The sequence below is a fragment of the Chelonoidis abingdonii genome, chromosome 4 (genome assembly GCF_003597395.2).
Source record: "Chelonoidis abingdonii isolate Lonesome George chromosome 4, CheloAbing_2.0, whole genome shotgun sequence".
Lineage (NCBI taxonomy): Eukaryota > Metazoa > Chordata > Testudines > Testudinidae > Chelonoidis > Chelonoidis abingdonii.
This window is the reverse complement of record NC_133772.1, coordinates 63157531-63177891: the sequence shown is the minus strand read 5'-3', so window position 1 is coordinate 63177891 and position 20361 is coordinate 63157531. Positions and strand designations below refer to the sequence as shown.

The window sequence follows — 20361 nt, the reverse complement described above, 5'->3', positions numbered from 1 at the left end:
ATTATCACAAACAAATAATAGAAATAATAGTGTTTCTTTTAGCTGAGACCAGCAACATTTTCACAGTAAAACCGCACAAAGATCCATGTTTTTTGTAGATGGCAACAACTTCCATACAATCCAATCAAAGGGCCAGTGGGTATTCTAGTACCGTTTGATTACTTTGGTAGCTACACCTCATCAATTGCCACTTAACATGGCATGTGTTGAGGAACACAAGATAAAATTCCTATGTATGTATTCCTTTCTTCCTCAAGAGATCTCCAGTTTTTAAACTTTTTTTTTTCTGCAGAGGTCCATTGGCAAGGTGACTTGTTGCCTGTTAACAAGATTGGCAAGGGATAAAATACTGCATTAATAAATTGATAATGGATGCTATTGATTTCACTTTGAGGGCATTCAGATACTATGATGATAAGAGGAGGTACCCAACCTTTCAACAGGTTATCCTTAGGCCAATTCCTGGGATTTTTTTTATTCTTCTGAGATAGGGCTTATCTACACTTACCAGAGGTTGAGGCTGTGGAGATCAGTGCACAAGGGGTCGATTTTAGAAGGTCTACTGAAGACCTGCTAAATTGACTGCAGATTGCTCTCCTGTCAATTCTGGTACTCCACCAGAACAAGAAGAGTGAGAGGAGTTGACTAGAGAGAATCTTCCATTGACATAGCATAGTGTGGTAATTAGATCTAAGCTACATCGACTTTAGTTACGCGTAGCTTAGATCAACTTTCCCCCATAGTGCAGACTTGCTCATAGACTTGAAAAGCTGTTAACAGTGGAAAGAAATGTTCAGTTGTAAATAAATTACTTGTACCTAAAATTGGCACTGCTTGATACATTTGCATGCTGGATGTAGCTAATTTCTATGCATATACTTACCTCTGCTAGCCTAGTAAATGAAAATGTTTTCTTTGTTATGGAATGCATTAGTATCACATGATTGATTAAATAATTATATAACAAATGGTTGATAAGCCTATTATAATGTGTAGATATTGTTGAAACAACATCTAAAAGCAAAGTTGTAAAGTGCCATATAATTTCTGAACAATAGTATACTTTTTCATACAGTACATTAAATTAAACTTTCACATAGTAGGAAATGTTACCAAAATCTATCCAATGAAACCATCAAAAAAGGCTCAGACTCATTTTATGGAAAACTTTCTTCATGTCTAATGATTCATTAGATATTACTAATGAGTTAGCAATAAATGTAAAGCCCAATATGCAGACTTTCCTCCAGTTTCCCTGCCAGTTGCAGTTCTGCCTGAATAAGGGCTGCTGGATTGGGGCTCCAAACAAGCATCAATAATAAATTAATATACAAGTCAATATCAAGGTGACGAATCAAACAAACAAAAAAGTAAAGCTTCAGCGTCCACCGTCTTCGCATAACTGATTATCTCTGTGTTCTCACTATGACTAAAGCCATGCCAGGCAAATTTGATACCTCAAATGGCTCTTTTTTTCTTAATCTCACACTTCAAGGAATCCGACTACAACAGCATCTTTTTCTAAACACTTACAGCAAAGCAAGTGGGCCAGCATTTTGAAGTTTCACGCTAAGGGAGAATAAAGTGGGGGAGTTCCTTTTGTTACTCTGAAGGAGGTTTATAAACAAACAGCCTCTGGTTGTCTCCTACATTGTCCCGAATGCTTCTAAATGTGTTTGGATACTAAATTCTAATTTTGGTGTACAAAAGAAAAGGTAATTTTTATAAACATTTTGTATTACAATTTAGTAAGTGGGTACATTCTGACAAAAGGAAAAATAATATTTAACTACTTTTGGTTCAGGAAAGCATGATGTTACTGAAAAATACTATATTTGCTATTTACATAATGCATATTGGCTTTAAAAAAGAGAAATGTTACTATCAAACTGTTTTACTGCTGATGTAAAAGTAATACTGAAGTACTGATCGTTTAAGAAACTACAAATATTTGTCAGCAGAGATGTGATTAATACTGGATTTTTCCCTTTTCCAAAAAACGATGATGCAGCTATCACATTTACTTATTCATAAATATCTGTTAAATATATGTATATATATATGATGGGCATAATATGGGAAGTCATAGGGTTACCTTTACAAGGACCACTCTTAACTTGCTAATTGCCTTAGATGGCTAAATAACGTTACCTGAGTACTTGTTTTTCCTACATGGAATATAAGGAAGTATAGAGAATACCGCAGTTAGAGAGGTAGTGTTACTTAAGGCTACGTCTACACTACAGGATAAATTTGAATTAGCTTAAACCGATTTTATAAAACAGATATTATAAAGTCGATTGTGCGCGTCCACACTAGGCATATTAATTCGGTGGTGTGCGTCCATGGTCCGAGGCTAGCGTCGATTTCTGGAGCGGTGCACTGTGGGTAGCTACTGTAAAAGAATGAGGCCAATAACGTCGATTTGCGTCCACACTAACTCTAATCCGATATAGTAATATCGATTTTAGCGTTACTCCTCTCGTTTTGTAGGAGTATAGAAATCGATTTAAAGAGCTTTTTAAATCGATATAAAGAGCAGTGTAGTGTGGACGGGTGCAGCGTTAAATAGATTTAACGCTGTTAAAATCGGTTTAACAGCGTAGTATAGACCAGGCCTTACTGTAACTCCATATGCTCTGACGCCATAAGGAAAACTGGCAACCTTTTTTAAGAGCAATCACACTTTTTTTTCTCCCAGAAACTCACAATTTTAAATATATTTTTTGCAACTTTCTTTTTAGAAAATGTTTTCCATTTTTCTTAAAATAACAAATGTTTAATTTTAACAAACAGATATTTGCATAATAAAGCTTAAATTCACAATATAAACAATGATTCTACTGGAAATTATTTAAGATAATAACCTTAATCACAGCACACAGAGAAATAGAATTCTATAAAATACAGTAAAAGAGTAACAACAGTCTCTAGGAGTTTAGGTTTATCATTAATTTAGCCAGTGAGAGAATCTTTTATAATGATTTGAGTGAACTCTTTTGTGTTTCACCACATTTAATGTTTAGGGTATATGGAACAAGCTTATAAATAAATGTTGGGACCAGGCAATGGGAATTTAACCATTGATTTCAGTAGTAATCTCCTGGATCTTGATCAAGGTTATTAAACACCTCAAAAGTAGAGGTGCTCAGATCCAAGTTCTAGGTTTTGCGAACAGGGGCTGCTAACAGGGAGTTTCGCAAGGGAGTTCTCCAGGTGAAGGAGGAGCTAATACAGCACCCTTGGGGCAAGTGACTGTCTGTAGTTTGTGTTTGGGGGTTACTCGCTGTGTGCTGAGCTTGTGTTTGTCACTCTGTTTGGTTGTTTTGGTTGTTTGAAGGACTGTGTGCTGTGGCTGGCAGTTGGAAGCTGTGAGCTTCAAAGGAAGGCTTGAAAGCTAGAAGCCTCTGTTAATTGGCTGAGCCTTAGTCAGTGGGTGGGGCTATCAAGCAGGCCAGACTTTATAAAGCAGTACGCAAGCGACCAGGGGCTGCTAACAAGGAGTTTCGCAAGGGAGTTCTCCAGGTGAAGGAGGAGCAAATACAGCACCCTTGGGGTAAGTGACTGTCTGTCTGTAATGTGTTTTTGTGTTTGGGAGTTAGTTGCTGTGCGCTGAGCTTGTTTGTCCGTCTGGTTAGTTGTTTGAAGGACCATGTGCTGTGGCTGGCAGTTTGAAGCTGTCAGCTTCAAAGGAATGTTTGAAAGCTAGAAGCCTCTGTTAATTGGCTGAGCCTTATCAAGCAGGCCAGGGCTTTATAAAGCAGTGTGCAAGCAACCAGGGAGCTTTCCAAACAGGGGCTGCTAACAGGGAGTTTCACAAGGGAGGTTGGAAGAGGAGTGGGAAGGGGCAAGGGCCTCTTGTTGTTTTTTAAAACTATAAACTAAACTACATTCAAAACTTCTTGATTTAAACAAAACCCTTTCATTAACTAGGAGACCATGCAGGCAGAAGTCCAACAGCAGAGTGGGGGCTATCCAGTTTATTGCGCTGAGTGCAGCATGTATGATTACCTGCCCTGTGTGCATTCGGTGCAAGGAGCTCCTGGCCCTCAGAGACCATGTACAGGCTTTGGAGGCCACAATGGAGGAGCTGGAGGAGGTAAAGGAGGCAGAGAGGTATGTTGATGAGGCTTTCCGGGACACTGTAGAATTCTCCCACTTCTGGTCAGACAGCCTCTGTGCTGTTGAGGAGGATGAAAGGCCCAGGGAAGCAGAGCAGTCAAGAGGAGCAGAGGGAAACCTTCCCATAGTTGGGACCCTCCTTCCAGATGGTGTTAGGGTATCCTCTCGCACTGAGGTTACCTCTCCAGGAGAGAGAACTCCAGTCACTAGGAAAAGGCAGGTGTTGGTAATGGGAGATTTGATCATTAGAAACGTAGATAGCTGTGTTTGTGATGACCGAGAGAATCGTATCATGGTGACTTGCCTGCCTGGTGCGAAGGTTGCAGATCTCTCAAGGCATCTGGATAGACTTATGTGTAGTGCTGAAGAGGAGCCGGTGGTCATGGTATATGTGGGTAGCAGTGACATAGAGAAGGGTAGGAGAGACGTCCTGGAGGCCAAATTTAGGCTGCTAGGGAAGAGACTGAAATCCAAGACCTCTATGGTGGCATTGTTAGAAATGCTCCCAGTTCCACGCTCAGGGCCAGGTAGGCAGGCAGAGCTTGAGTCTCAATGCGTGGATGAGATGACGGTGTAGAGAGATGGGGTTTGGATTTATTAGGAATTGGGAAAATTTTGATAATTGGGGAGCCTATACAGGAAGGATGGGCTCCACCTAAACCAAAGTGGAACCAGACTGCTGGCACTTAACATTTAAAAACATTGCAGAGCAGTTTTTAAACTAGGAGATGAGGGGGAAAGCCGACTGCTGCAGAGGAGCATGTGGATTGGACAGAGCCTTCTCTTAGAGGAGAGTCTATTGATAGAGATTCTCTATGTTATAGTCAGGAGCAGAGGATGGAAGAAGATAATGTAAGGGGCAGATCAGACAAGAAACATTCACGTAAAGAATCGGACGCACCAGAAAAGGGTGGACAAATAAACAGTGACACATTTTTAAAGTGCTTGTACACAAATGCTAGAAGTCTAAATAATAAGATGAGTGAACTAGAGTGTCTCGTGATAAAGGAGGATATTGATATAATAGACATCAGAGAAACCTGGTGGACTGAGGACAATCAATGAGACACAATCATTCCAGGGTAGAAAATATATCGGAAGGACAGAACAGGTCATGGGGGGGCAGGGGAGTGGCACTATATGTGAAAGAAAATGTAGAATCAAATGAAGTAAAAAATCCACATGTTCCATACAATCTCCATGGATGGTAATTTCATGCTCTAATAAGAATATAACATTAGGGATCTATTATCGACCATGTGACCAGGACAATGATAGTGATGATGAAATGCTGAGGGAAATTATAGAGGCTATCAAAATTAAGAACTTAATAATAGTTGAGGGATATATCAATCCTATCTCCCTCATGACTCGCCTTTTGTTGCGAACAGTCACTGCTTTCAGGGACGAAATGCAGAGACAAATTTCTAAATACTTTAATGACTGCTTCTTGGACACTGCTATGGAACAACACAGGCGTGGGGGAGAGGCAACTCTAGATTAGTTCCTGAGGGAGCGCAGGAGTGGTCAAGAGTATAACAAGACTGTTTGAAATATGACCATAATAACAACATTTAACATCCCTGTGTTGGGGAGAAAACACTTCAACAGCCCAACACTATGCATTTAATTTAAAAAGAGGAACGATGCAAAAATGAGGGGGTTAGTAAACAGAAATTAAAGGTACAATGACTAAAGTGAAACTCTCTGCAAGCTGCTATGGTGTGCTTTTTAAAGACACCATAATAGAGGCCCAACTTCAGTGTATACCCCAAATTAAGAACACAGCTAAAAAGAACTGAAAAAGGCACCTTGCCTTACGACTGTACCATAGTAAAGAAAGCAGTGAGAGATAAAGATTCCCTTAAAAACTGGAAGTCAAATCCTAGTGAGGTAATATATGTAAGCAGAGTTAGGATGAGTGCTACCCTGAATCATTGGTGATTGGTTTGATGATGGGAAAATGTTGTGTTGAAAGCTCTGTCAAATATTTGCATAGGCACGCCCAGCAAGGAGCCTGGGGATGGTTATTTTGACATTTCTGGGGATCCCCAATTCTTCATTATGGGCAGGAAATTAAAGTGTTGCCACTGATTATGTGAATGAGACTATGAGACTGCTTTATAACAAACTGTCTCAATATAAATTAAATGACACTTGCTAGAAAGGACATGGGTTCCAAACCCAGTGAATGGAGAGGCTGGGAACAGGTATCTGTGCCTGGGTGGTGCAGTCTTCCTTTGGAGCCAGAGCACCAGTTCTACCCCTCCTCTCTCACTGTGGAATGTCAGAGTTGATTTTTTTTTTATTCCTTAAGAATCTATACGGGTTACGAGCTAACTCACTTTGGCTAATGGTGCACTAGCAACTGGGGTCCCCTTACATGTGCTGAGATCACTAAGAGTTGAAATCACAAAGAGCTGAAATTACTGAGTGAGAGCACTGGAGTACTGTGCTAACTAGTGGGGGAGCCTGAAGCTATACTGCGGACAGAAGCAGTGGCGGAGTGGAGCAGTTTATGGGGATGGGCTGGAGCGGATCACGGGACAGCTGGTGGAGCGAGTGGCTGGCAACGGAGTAGCTGCGGCGTGTGTGGACGGGGGTGGAGCGGGCCCAGCAGGTGAGCGGAGCCAGCAGTTTTCGGAACACTGGAGCAGCTCACGGGGCACTGGTGGAGCAGAGCAGTTTGTAAGGATGGCTGGAGGAGCAGAGTGGCGGCTGGTAAAGCGGAGCAGTTCGTGGGAAGGCGGAAGCAGACCCACGGAGAGGCAGGGCAGTTGGCCCTGGACCACGTACGGTGCCCCTTTCACACCAGGCTGGGGGAAGGACCTCGACAGTAGACTCTGAATTCTGGGGTGCATTGACCAGAGACTTGGTGGTGTTGGACTTTGGGTGATTGAATTAAGACCCTAAGGGGAAAAGGACATTGCCAAACGTCTTGGAGGTTGGTTTTTTGCTTATGGTTTCTGTGTTATAACTCTGTTTGTGTGTTTCTCATAGGTGCCACATTAGTTCTTCCTTTATTAAAAGATTTTGCTACACTCAGACTCCGTGCTTGCAGAGGGAAGTATTGCCTCCTAGAGGCCCAGGAGGGTGTGGTATGTAAGTGTCCAGGTCTTGTGTGGGCCTCGAGCCAGTTATGCGTTGTGTTATGAAACAAAACCGGATGGTACTGAACCGGCCCTTGTTGCTGCCAACTCGAGGGGCAGAAGGTTACATATAAAGGCATAAACCTCTTAAATGTAAAATGTAATAAGAAAGCCAAAGAGGAGTTTGAAGAATGGCTACACAAAACTCAAAAGGTAATAACAAAATGTTTAAGTACATCAGAAGCATGAAGCCTGCTAAAACAACCAGTGGACCCTCGATCGAGATACAAAAGGAGCGCTTAAAGACGATAAAGCCATTGCAGAGAAACTAACTGGATTCTTTGCTTCAGTCTTCATGGCTGAGATGTTAGTGAGATTCCCAACCTGAGCCAGCTTTTGTAGGTGACAAAGCTGAGAACAGTCACAGATTAAAGTGTCACTAGAGGAGGTTTGGGATTAATTGATAAACTTAACATTAACAAGTCCCGGGACGGATGGCATTCACCCAAGGTTCTGAAAGAACTCAAATGTGAATTCAGAACTATTAACTGGATTTGACCTGACTTAAATCGCTCTGTACCCAGTGACTGGAAGATAGCTAATGTAACGCCATACTTTAAAAAGGGCTCTAGAGGTGATCCCGGCATTACAGACCAGTAAGTCCTAACATCTGTACGGGCAAATTAGTCGAAACATAGTAAAGAATAATTGTCAGACACGTAGATATAAATTGTTGGCAAAGGAATTGGTTTCTGTAAAGGGAATCATGTTTACTAATCTATTAGAGTTCTTTGAGGGGTCAACAAGCATGTGGAGAAGGGGGATCCAGTGATTAGTGTACTTAGATTTCCAGAAAGCCTTTGACAAGGTCCTTACCAAAGGCTCTACGTAAATTAGTTGTCATGGGCAAGAAGGTCCTTTCATGGATTGAGAACTGGTTAAAGACAGGGAACAAAGGGTAGGAATTAATGGTAAATTCTCGATGGAGAGCAGTAACTAGTGTGTGTTCCAAAGGTCAGTCCTAGAACCAATCCTATTCAACTTATTCCTAAATGATCTGGAGAAAGAGTAAAAAGTGAGTGCCAAAGTTTGCAGATGATACGAAATGGCTAGGTAGTTAAGACCAAAGCAGACTGTGAAGAACTTCAAAAGATCTCACAAAGCTAAGTGATTGGCAATGAAATGGCAAATGAAATTTAATGTATATAAGTGTAATGAATCGGTAAACTCAGGGTTGTACCGTACGATGGAGAATTGCTAACATAGTTCCTATTTTTAAGAAGGGGAAAAAATGATCCGAGTAACTATAGCCTGTTAGTTGACATCTGTAGTATGTAAGGTCTTGGAAAAATTTTGAAGGAGAAAGTAGTTAGGATATTGAGGTCAACAGTTAATTGAGACAAAATCAACATGGTTTCACAAAGGTAGATCATGCAAACAACCTGATCTCCGTCTTTGAGAAGGTAACAGATTTTTAGACAAGGAAATGCCATGGATCTAATTTACTCGATTTCAGTAAGCATTTCAGTAAGGTTCCACATGGGAATTATTAGTTAATGGAAAAGATGGGGATCATAATTAAAATTGAAAGAGTGGATAAGAACTGGTTAAGGGGGAGACTACAACGGTCGTACTGAAAGGTGAACTGTCAGGCTGGAAGGAGAATTACTAGTGGAGTTCCTCAGGAACAGTTTTGGGACCATCTTATTTTACCTTTTTATACTGACCTTGGCACAAAAACGGGGAATGTGCTAATAAAGTTTGCGGATGACCAAAGCTGAGAGTATTGCTAACACAGAGAAGACCTCGGGATATCATACAGGAAGATCTGGATGATCTTGTAAACTGGAGTAATAGTAATAGGATGAAGTTTAATAGTGAAAGTGCAAGATCATTCATTTAGGATTAATAACAAGAATTTTAGTATAAATTGGGACGCATCAGTTGGAAGTAACAGAAGAGAGAAGACCTTGGAGTATTGGTTGATCACAGGATGACTATGAGCCGCCAATGTGATATGGCTCTTAAAAAGCTAATGCGCGTTTTAGGATGCATCAGGCGAGGTATTTCCAGCAAAGATAAGGAGGTGTTAGTACCGTTATATAAGCATTGGTGAGACCTCATCTGGATAGTGTGTGCAGCTCTGTCTCCCATGATTTAAGAAGGTGAATTCAAACTGGAATAGGTCAGAGTGGGCTACTAGGATGATCCGAGAATGGAAACCTGTCTTATGAAAGGAGACTCCAAGAGCTTGGCTTGTTTAGCCTAACCAAAGAAGGGTGGGGGGATATGATTGCTCTTTTAAATATATCAGGGGGATTATATCATGGAGGGAGAGGAATTATTTTAAGCTTTAGTACCAATGTAGACACAAGAAAAAATGGGTATAAAGTGGACACTGGAAGTTTAGACTTGAAATTAGATGAAGGTTTCTAACATTAGAGGAGTGAAGTTCTGGAACAGTCTTCCCAGGGAGTAGTGGGGCAAAAAGACATATCTGGCTTCAAGACTAAGCTTGATAATTTATGGAGGGATGGTATGATGGGTAGCCTAATTTTGGCAATTGATCTTGATTATCAACAGGTAAGTATGCCCAGTGGTCTGTGAAGGGATGTTACATTGGTTGGAATCTGAGTTACTACAGAGAATTCTTTCCTGGTGCCGCTGGTGGAGTTGCCACATGCTCAGGTTTAACTGATCGCCATATTTGTGGGTCGGAAGGAATTTTCTCCAGGCAGATTGGAAAGGTCCTGAGGTTTTTCGCCTTCCTCTGCAGCATGGGGCATGGATCACTTGCTGGAGGATTCTCTGCAGCTTGAGGTCTTCAACCACGTTGAGGACTTCAATAACTCAGACATAGGTAGCGGTTTTATAGAAGTGGATGGGTGAGATTCTGTGGCCTGCATTGTGCAGGAGGTCAGACTAGATGATCCTAATGGTCCTTCTGACACTTAAACTCTTATGGTCTAGTATAAGTAATGCACATTTGGAAAAAATAACCCCAACTATTCATACAATATGATGGGGCTAATTTAGCTAAAATAATCAGGAAAAGATCCTGGAGTCACCACAGATAGTTCTCTGAAGATGTCCACACAGTGTGCAGAGGCGGTCAAAAAGCAAACAGGATGTTAGGAATCATTAAAAAGGGGTAGAGTATAAGAAGGAGAATATATTATTGCCCTTATATAAATCGATGGTACGCCACATCTTGAATATCGGCAGATGTGGTCTCCTCTTCTCAAAAAAGATATACTGGCACTAGAAAAGGTTCAGAGGGGGCAACTAAAGTATTAGGGGTTTGGAGAGGTCCCATATGAGGAGAGATTAAAAAGGCTGGACTTTTCAGCTTGGAAAAGAGGAGACTAAGGCGAGGGATATGATCAGGTATCTAAAATCATGAGTGATGTGGTGAAAGTAGATAAGGAAAAGTTATTTACTTATTCCATATACAAGGACTTAGGGTCCAAATGAAATTAATAGGCAGCAGTTTAAAACAAATAAAAGGAATTCTTCATCACGCAGCGCACAGTCAACTTGTGGAACTCCTTGCCTGAGGAGGTTGTGAAGGCTAGACTATAACAGCGTTTAAAAGAGACTGGATAAATATTGTTGTAGTCATTAATGGCTATTAGCCAGGATGGGGTAAGGAATGGTGTCCCTAGACTCTGTCAGAGGGTGGAGATGGATGGGAGGAGAGAGATCACTTGATCATTACCTATTAGGTTTACTCCCTCTGGAGCACCTGGCATTGGCCACGGTCGGTAGATAGGATACTGGGCTAGATGGACCTCTGATCTGACCCAGTACGGCCATTCTTATGTTGAATCTATCTCTAGTAAAGAGGTTTAAATAGTAAAAGCAGATGGTAGTAGAGAAAAATCCTGCTATAGTGATTGCTCCCTTAAAACTTGCCAGATTTCCCTTATATGTATACAGAACTTCAGTTTTTGTAGTATTATTTATATAAACTACTGGAAATATCATGGGGTAGTGTTACCAACTCTCTCAATTTTATCTTGACTCCTTAAGCATTCCAACAGCAGAAGTCCAAATAAAAAGAATCTCATGCATATTTTTTTAAATTCCATAATTGATAAACAAATCTCATAAGTTTAGGGAATTTACCCATATTTTTTGAATGCTTGGAATTGGCGATACTGCACTGAAAATACTGAGGAAATATTATTGGCAATCATTAAGTGTGACTAGTGTAGGTAATTTTGCCAATCCCTCTGCCAATGCAAAGTTATTGCCTACAATATATTTTCTAGTGCTTTGTGCAGCTTTGTGTTAAGCATCTCCAGGGATGGGGTTTCCAGCATATACCTAAGCATTATGTAACTACAAGACAAAAACTGAATGGCAAAGTCACTACTAGACAATCCCCTGTTCTAAATGGTTTGTGGATTGTTAATAAAAATACCATCAATATCATAGTGAAGAAAGAAATGAGGTAAATAATTCTGTACATTTATAATACTCCATGTAGTGTTTTGGTGCCTGAGTGCACTGAGGGTATGTCTACACAGCAATTATCCACCTGTGGCATAAAGCTGACTTGGGCTCACAGAGCTCAGGCTTTGGGGCTGTAAAATGGCGTGTAAATATTCAGGCTTGGGCTGGAGCCCGAGCTCTGGGATCCTGTGAGGTGAAGGTTACCAGCAGGGCCGGCTCCAGCGCAGTAAGCAGGTGCTTGAGGCAGCCAACAGAGAGGGGCGGCACATCCAGCTCTTTGGTGGCAATTTGGCAGCAGGTCCCACAGTCCCTCTTGGAGGGAAAGACCTGCCGCCGAAGAATGAAGCGTTGGTGGTAGAGCTGGCGCCAAAGTGCTGCCATCCCGGCTTTTTTTTTTTTTGGCCGCTGGGGGGCGGCAGAAACGCTGGAGACGGCCCTGGTTACCAGAACCTGGGCTCGGGACGTAGGTGTTTCATTGTTGTGTAGATATACCCTTAGCACTTAGAAGCCTATCCTTAGTCAATAAGTATAATTATTCAGTCATAACTATTGAAACGTAGTGTTCAAATTTTGAAAAATGAGTTGCATGTAGGAAGTGAGGCTGCCTTGCATGACTTAATACATTATTCTTAGCTCTTATACAGCATCTTTAAAGAATAGGTTTCAAAGCACTTCACAAAGAAGGGCAGAGTCTTAGCTCTATAATCAAAGGGATAATAAAAATGGTCTGGATTTAAAAAAATTAAAATTCTAAAATACTCTTTTCATGGGCAACACAGCAGGTATCATATAAAGAAAATGTGTGTGAAGCGTAGTTTAAAGGTTATATCCGCATTCCTTTGCGATCACCTGCATAATTACTCATGGTTTTGCCATTAATGAGTGATGCAGTCATCCAAAACTCATGCCTGTAGTGTATCTATGTATTATGTCATTATGTATTCACTTTACCCTTCTGAAATGTATTCATTTATTTTGATCTTTTAAAAGATTGCAGCTCAGCTAAACGTGAAACTGCTTACATGGTGGAAAATTAGCAGCTGTTTAACACTATATATTAACACCACAGAACAGGAGGAGCAAATATCCTGGTTAGGGTCTGATTCTAAGATCACTGAAGTCAGTGTCCAAGGAGTCCAAGTGACTTTATAGGTTGAGTCAAAACCGATTTATCTAGTTTTGTCTATATGGAATTTGGAAATGAAACTTAATATATTGTCATAATCATTGATTTTCATTTCATTTTTAATGCATTCCTCGGCCATGATGCATAAAAAATTGAAAGATATTAAGAATGTATAACTGTCAACAAACTAAAATCCAAACAGTTTGCATCATAATCTCACTTTACTTCTTACCTCACAGGGCTGCTGGGGGAATAAATACATTAAAGATTGGAAGTGAGTTGAGATCTACTGATTAAAAATCAGTATATAAGAGTGAGGTGGTATTATATAATGCTACTTACTTCAGTTGCAACAAATGCCCCCTGGTATTATGATATAACATTGTTTTGAGTTAACTCCATCTGGTATACTGTTAGGCTTCCAAGATACTGCAGTGTATGGTGAATGTATTGCACGTATCAGCTGTTGGACTGTCCTTTATTTGAGATGTTAAAGTAATGGTTCATTTGCAAAAGATGAGGCAAAGCTGCTGACTGAAAGATGCAGTGTTAATATAGCATGTATATATATTTTTCTGTATGTACCTGTGTGCATCTCCACAACGCATACTGTATGCAGTGGTGATATCCATGTGATGCTTACTTTTGATGTGGACACAGCAGCAAAATCAGGACAGACACATGCATGGAATTAAGTGGCAGGTGGCAACTTTTATTAAACTTTAAAACAGGGCAGGGTGCTACTCATCCATACTGTTCTATACCAGGAAATTAATTCGTTCCAGTGTGGGAGTTACAGGGCTCCTACCTTATAAACTTGGGGTAGGCTGTCTTCAGCCTACCTCCCAGGACTCAGCTCTCTGAGCTCTATCAATCTTACCCCTCCCCCATGAGGGGAACAGAGATTGCAGCGGGATGGGGAACTTGGCCCACAAGGACCCCAAGTTCTCACCCTATCACATAAGCCCAAGGCCCATCACCAAAATCCCAGGTCTTTTTCCTCTGGGAACTGTTCATTTTGTTCTCTTAACTGAACTGCAAACCAGCCACAAGTTGTGACAAATAAATTACACCACCCCAGTACCTCAGTTAGATATTAGGCACATTTCCACGTAACCCCATTGTGTCTTGAAGATGCTGTGAGGAAGGAAAAAAACTCCCTGGTCTTCTGTCAGTTGGCCCCTGGAAGGAAAAAAAATTCTTCCTGACCCCTTAAATAGGAAATTAGGTAGACCCAAACTATCTCTTTAGCCAGGTTCCTGTTCCTCATTATGGTGGGTAGGATGGGCTGCTGGAATGGAGCCTAAAGAGGCTCAACGTGGCCCCAGCACCTGGTTAAATCCTGGGACTGGGGAATGCTGGCCAATCAACACCACTTTCTCCCAGCTGGCCAATAGGTGCCAGATTCTCCCAGTAGGAGGAGCTACCTATTGTCCTTTGGCAAGTGCCTCCCTCCCTTGCTGCTGGGGCTATCTCCCTTTCACTGTAAGCCCCATCAAGTTCCTTCACCCACTGATGCAGGTGGAGGGCATTTATCTTTCACCTAATTCACCTTCACTCTTCCCACGAATCACACCTTTCTGCCAGGGCTATTTATAACTTTCGATAGTTTAAGTGTACTGGGTGTGTCACTTATTCCATCTCCTGGGCAGGAGGGATGATTGAGTGATTATGGCACTGTCTTACGAAACGGGAGATCCAGTTCAATTCCCTGCTCTGCCATGGACTTCCTGTGTCACCTTAGGCAAATCATTTAGTTTCTCTGTGCCTCAATTCTCTGGCTGTAAAATGGGTATAATAGCAATTCACGGGGTAGAGTATTTTGAGTATAAATGTATTAAAAGATTTGAAGCACTTTGAGATCTACTGATGAAAAGTCTTATTTAATAAATAGGCATTATTATTTGTCATCTTGGGTTCGGGCAGGGTAGATCTTATTTTAATGGTATGTATGTTATATATGACTCGTTGTATATGAGCAAGAATATATATATGTTCTTCTTTAGGTGTGTCTTGTCCATCTTTGTATAAACCACACTCCATTTTGCAGCTAAACAATGTCATTTATTATTAACGCTAAGATTTTGTCATGGATATTTTTAGTAAAAGTGACAGGTCATGAGCAATAAAAAAAAATTTAATGGACGCTCATGACCTGTTGCTGAGTTTTTTACTAAAAATATCTGTGACAAAATGGGGAGCTCAGCTGTGAGGTCCCCACACCACTCCCAGCACCTCAGCATACCCAGGGGGCCCCTTGCAACTCCCAGCTGCTGTGAGCTAAAGTCACAGATTCTGTGACTTCCACGCTCTCTGTGACAGTTGTAGCCTTACTTATTATGCATTCCATGGTTTGGAAGGTTTGGTTGACCAGAAATTGTCTATTATTTTTTAAGTTCATCATTTAATATAAATTACCAGCTTACTTTGCAACAGTTGTCCTTTTAATGCTACGTAGCTTCTCTGCTAAACTTACTGTACACCACATGTTCAGTGCTCTAGCCTGAATTTGGCTCTAATATACATAGTTTTTAGCAATAGAGGGAAAAATAACCTAAACTCAAGGCAGTGACAGTCTCTCGTAACAACATAGCCCTAATCCCAACTGCGACTTCTATATGTTTTTGCAGTGCAGATGCTAAATAAATATAATAGGCTATACAAAACAATAAAGCAGCAATAAAAAAAATAGGGAACATTATTTTTCAGTACAGATTTTGTATCAATATTTTTGTTTATACAATGTACAAATCAACTATTTTAATTTCAATGTAACCTAATCTTGTGTGTGTATTTAAAAAAAATAAAAAAGGTTGGAAAGATGGAAGAAATGAAAAGCTAGACAAAAACAGAAGCCTTTCTTATTTGCTAGTTTTGTTTTAATGTATGACAATATTACCTATATGTCCTCACATTAGTCTTCATTCTTTTGTAATCAGCGTTTTGCTCTCTCGTAGGAAGATGACTCTGTTAATTATGCAATCTATTCTTTTTCGGTTGGCCTTGTCACTTTTTTTCCCATGGTTTTAGTAGTAGTATGATTGCAAAATAAATTTTAAAAATATCCTAAGAGATGTGTGTGATTTACTTTAGATATGTTCTGAACCACATTAAAAAAACAAAAATAAATTAAAGACATATTAGTCTAATTCAGATTATGCTTCTGAGATTTAGCTTGTTTTTTTTCCTCTCAATACTCCTTGGATCAGCACCAGAAAGTGTCTCTTGTTTGTTAGGTCAAGAGCAGCACTAATTTTCTCCTGTTCCTCTAAATTCTGCTGTACACATTTTAATGTCCAGTACAACTAAGTAGCCTCCTATAGAGTTTTCAACTTGTATAGCTTACTGTATAAAGCAGGGGTGGGCAAACTTTTTGGCCCAAGGGCCACATCTGGGTATGGAAATTGTATAGCGGGCCATGCATGCTCACAAAATTGGAGCTTGGGATGCAGGAGGCGGTAAGGGCTCTGGCTGGAGGTGAGGGCTCTGGGGTGGGACTGGGGATGAGGCATTAGGGTGCAGGAGGATACTCCAGGCTGAGACTGACGGGTTTGGGGGGCGGGAGGGGGATAAGGACTGGGGTGGGGGTGAGGTGCAGGAGGGGGTCAGAGGTGCAAGCTCTGGGCTTGCCTCAAGCACCTCCTAGAAGCAGCAGCATGTGCCTCCTCTGGCTCCTATGCATGCCCCCCTGTCCGCAGGCACTGCCCGTGCAGCTTCCATTGACCACGGTTCCCGACTAGTGGGAGCTGTGGGGGTGGTGCTTGGGGAGAGGGCAGCATGCGAAGTCCCCTGGCTGCCCATATGCATAAGAGCAAGAGGGGAGACATGCTGCTGCTTCCAGGAGCTGCATAGAGCGGGGCAAGCCCCCAACCCCACTCCCCGGCTGGAGAGCCAGAGCAGGACAAGCTCTGGACCCTGCTCCCCAGTGGGAGCTCAAGGACCAGATTAAAATTTCTGGAGGGCCAGATGCAGTTCCCGGGGCCGTAGTTTGCTCACCCTAGTATAAAGTGTGCTCAGTTGAAGGTCTTTTTTAATTCCTAATTGACTGATTCTGCCATTGTTACTCATGTTGAGTGTAGTACCTTACTTTGCAAGCAGTGACTCTGAAATTATTTTATAATAATCCCAATGGACCTGAGTGTGCCACCCTTACATTACAAATAGTACCTTACTGTATGATGAGTCCCACTGATGCCACGGAAATCATGGGGAATGCTCACAAAGTACGGTACTGTTCAAACAAGAAGTTGCAGAATTTGGCCTTATGTTACTCAATCAGGCAAAAGGCAGGGTTGTTATAGTGGAGGAAACACAACTATATATAATATACTATAGTCAATATGCATGTACATGCATTTTTTCAGTACCTATTTAAGTAATTAACATAGGCATAATTATAGGGAAGTCAAAGAGAGAGCTCTCTGCCCTTTCCAATCACCCAAAGTTTCAGCTTTGCAAGGATAACAATTGTTTTTCTCAGAATTATCAACACCATGAGCCAGGCCCAAAAATCATGGGCTTGGCTTAAAAACCAGATAAAAAAAAAAACAAAAAACACCAACCAAACAAAAAAACACTGAGTTTAGGATTCTTTTTATTTCTTTTCCAGTTTTTGAGTCTGTAAAGTTCATGCTTTCAAACTTTTCTTTTTTCAGAGTAGCAGCCGTGTTATTCTGTATCTGCAAAAAGAACAGGAGTACTTGTGGCACCTTAGAGACTAACAACTGAAGGCCAGAAACTCATTTTAAAACAGGGCTCCACTGAGTTTTAAGTGATGAATAAATCTTAAATGGTCCCTTCTGATAGGATGTTTACCCACACATTCCATGAAAGGTTTACTATGGATTTGAGAAGCCAATTAATCACCCTGTTTGCACCTGGAGGATGGGCCAGAGATAAAGCCTAGCTTGGGAGAGGGGGAGAGAGAGAGCTTTTTTCCATAAAGAACTGGGTGAGCCCAGGTGGAGAGTGGGGCCCCGGGGGGAGAGGTGGGAAAGAGGTCCCTCTCTCTGGGAAGCAGCATAAGACTGGTGAGAATTAGAGAAAAGCAGATAGTCTTCTCCAGAGGTAAGGTGGAAGCCTGACTTGAGACAGGGACCTGAGGAGTTGTAGCTTACTTGAACCCTTGAGTGAGGAAAGAAGTGTTTCCAGCTGCTGGGCTATGGGGTAGATTGAGGCACAGAAGCCTGTGGCTAGACAAGAGGACCGTCTAGTGCAGCAGAGGTATGCCTGTTACAAAGTAGCTGCCAGCAGAGCCCAGCTGGGCTGAATGTTTGGTTTTGCATACATTTTTGTTGAACTTTGGTAAAGGATTCTGTCTCCAGAAGGGACGGAACTCTATAAAGTAGTCTGGCTGGAGGGTCAGGACAGTCCTACATATGGGGTAGGGCAAAGGACAGTGGGGGAGAACTGAGGCAAGGGGGCTGTGATGCCATATCCAGCCTAGAGAGGGTGTGTTGGAGCAGCAACTTTGCTACACCTTGTTATACAGGAGTTAATCTTGCAGTATGTATATGCTGAGAAATGTAATGATGTTTTTACTGTTACTTTTTCTGACTACAACTACACTTCAAATTTCAATATGGTCCAAAGATCTTGAACATCTCCCAGAGCCCGTTTGTGTGTGATTTTGAAAAATTTGAAGGAAAACATGACACCATCACCAGCTGTTCAGGGCAAGAGATGACTTCCAACATGAAACCTAGATTTGAAGAGCAATGCCTAATTTAAATAACATTGCTAAATGAGAAGATGCTCTTAGATTGCTTCACATGGACTAAAAAAGACTGTTTCAATTTTTGGTTTGCAAAAACACCTCATTTGCTACTTTTAGTTTTTGTAAACCAAGAGATATTTAGTATAAAGTTTCTGTTTTATCTGAACCATGAATATTTGGGGGGTTTCAGTTCTAGTTCATCTCTTAATCCAACTGTTGGATCAGACATATAATTTACCCTTTCTGTGGTGTCCTTTTATAGATAATCAGTTCTGCAGTTCCATAAACCTTTTGTGCTTAACAGCTATCCATGAGTTCAGAAAAGCATTAAGCGGTTGAGTTTACATCAGTACTGATAAAGATCAGTATTTAAACAATGGATTATATCAGTAACAGCACAGTGGAGAGGGTTTTTTTATTGTATGTGAAATATGTAAGTTTTAAAACAGAACCCACAGTACTGAACATCCAGCAGGGTGAGATGTGGTTCGTTTCAGGTCTCCTAGCACTCTTTTACTAAATTCCTATAGCCGCCCCTGCCCACAATGAATAACCTAAATTACTTGAATCATGTGAACTTATCAAGAAAATCTCCTGTATGTCAAATGCACATTAAAACAGAAGTGGGGTTTTGGCCACATGTGATGCAGGTACAGCATATCTTTCTTTTGCAGTGGAGTGGTCAAGCTGAAACTCTTGTTTGAGGAGGGTGAACTCCATATGTGTGTATTCAAATCCATGCTCCTTTTTTCCGAGAGGGTTTTGTGAGTGGCTTCATTGTTAGATTTCTACCTTTCGGAGCATCCCATGTGACACCAGAAAAGGCTATGGTTCCTGAGGGAAATAAAATATAAAAATAAAAAAAAATGACTTCTAGTAGTGGCCTGGAAAGCCAAGTTCCTTATACTGAGGTCAGGGTATAATCATAAAAAGAGGAAGTTATGAAAGACTTTAAAATTATAAATAAAAACACTTAATTAAACCAAACCCTCACATGGAGACTAGCAAAGCAATGGTGACTCTTTACAGCAGATGGTTTTTATTATTTTTTGAGGAACATAAAATATGTTGTTTATCCACTGCTGTAATTGTTCCCCAAATACAACTTTACTCACCATCAGCTGTTCCAAAATTCTATGGGAGACTACAGTCCCAGTTCTGCTTTTGTTAGTGTTACTCCAGACTTCCATCAGTGTAACTAAGATGAGATTCTCGCCTGACTTTTCAGAGGCATACCATCATAATGCTCCCCAGAAGACAGGGAAAATAACCCTGTAATTTTCACAAATTTGGGCTCATTCTTGCAAACACTTAGAGTAATTTTCCCCATGTTCCTACGCTTGTGTATATGGTTATTCACATCTCTAAGTGTTTGCATTATAGGGTCCTAAAACGACAATGTTTCTTGCAATTGTTACCATTCTTTGTCTTTTTCCTCTGGCTCTTTGAAAGAATAAAGTATCTTTATTGTTGGGAAAAAGAGTGAATAAGGTTGTCACTGGGTTTGAGTCAACTAACAGTGCTGCAACTTTCTCGCACAGGAGTGTGAAAAAACACCCCCATGAGGGCAGCAAGTTGCAGTGCTGTAAAGCACCAGTGTAAACAGTGCCCCAGCACTGGGAGCTATGTCTCTTATTGAGGTGGTTTTTAGAGTGCTGTGACCACACAACGCATGTTAAAGCATTGCAATGGCAGCACTTTAGCATTGCCAGTGTAGGCTATCCCTAAAGTGAGTTTTCTGCCATGTCTTTGATATTATTTGTTTGCCAATCAGTCTTTATTACACAATGTCAGTGTTTCCCAAACATTTGAAAACTGAGTCCTTATTCAGAAGAATAAAACCAATCTTT

The 20361-nt window shown here is 41.0% G+C and overlaps 1 protein-coding gene across 5 annotated transcripts in view; it reads left to right on the top strand.

Moving 5' to 3' along the window:
- Window positions 1-20361, top strand: part of ANO3 (anoctamin 3) — a 380230-nt gene that overhangs the window by 257725 nt on the left and 102144 nt on the right. The window lies entirely within an intron of this gene.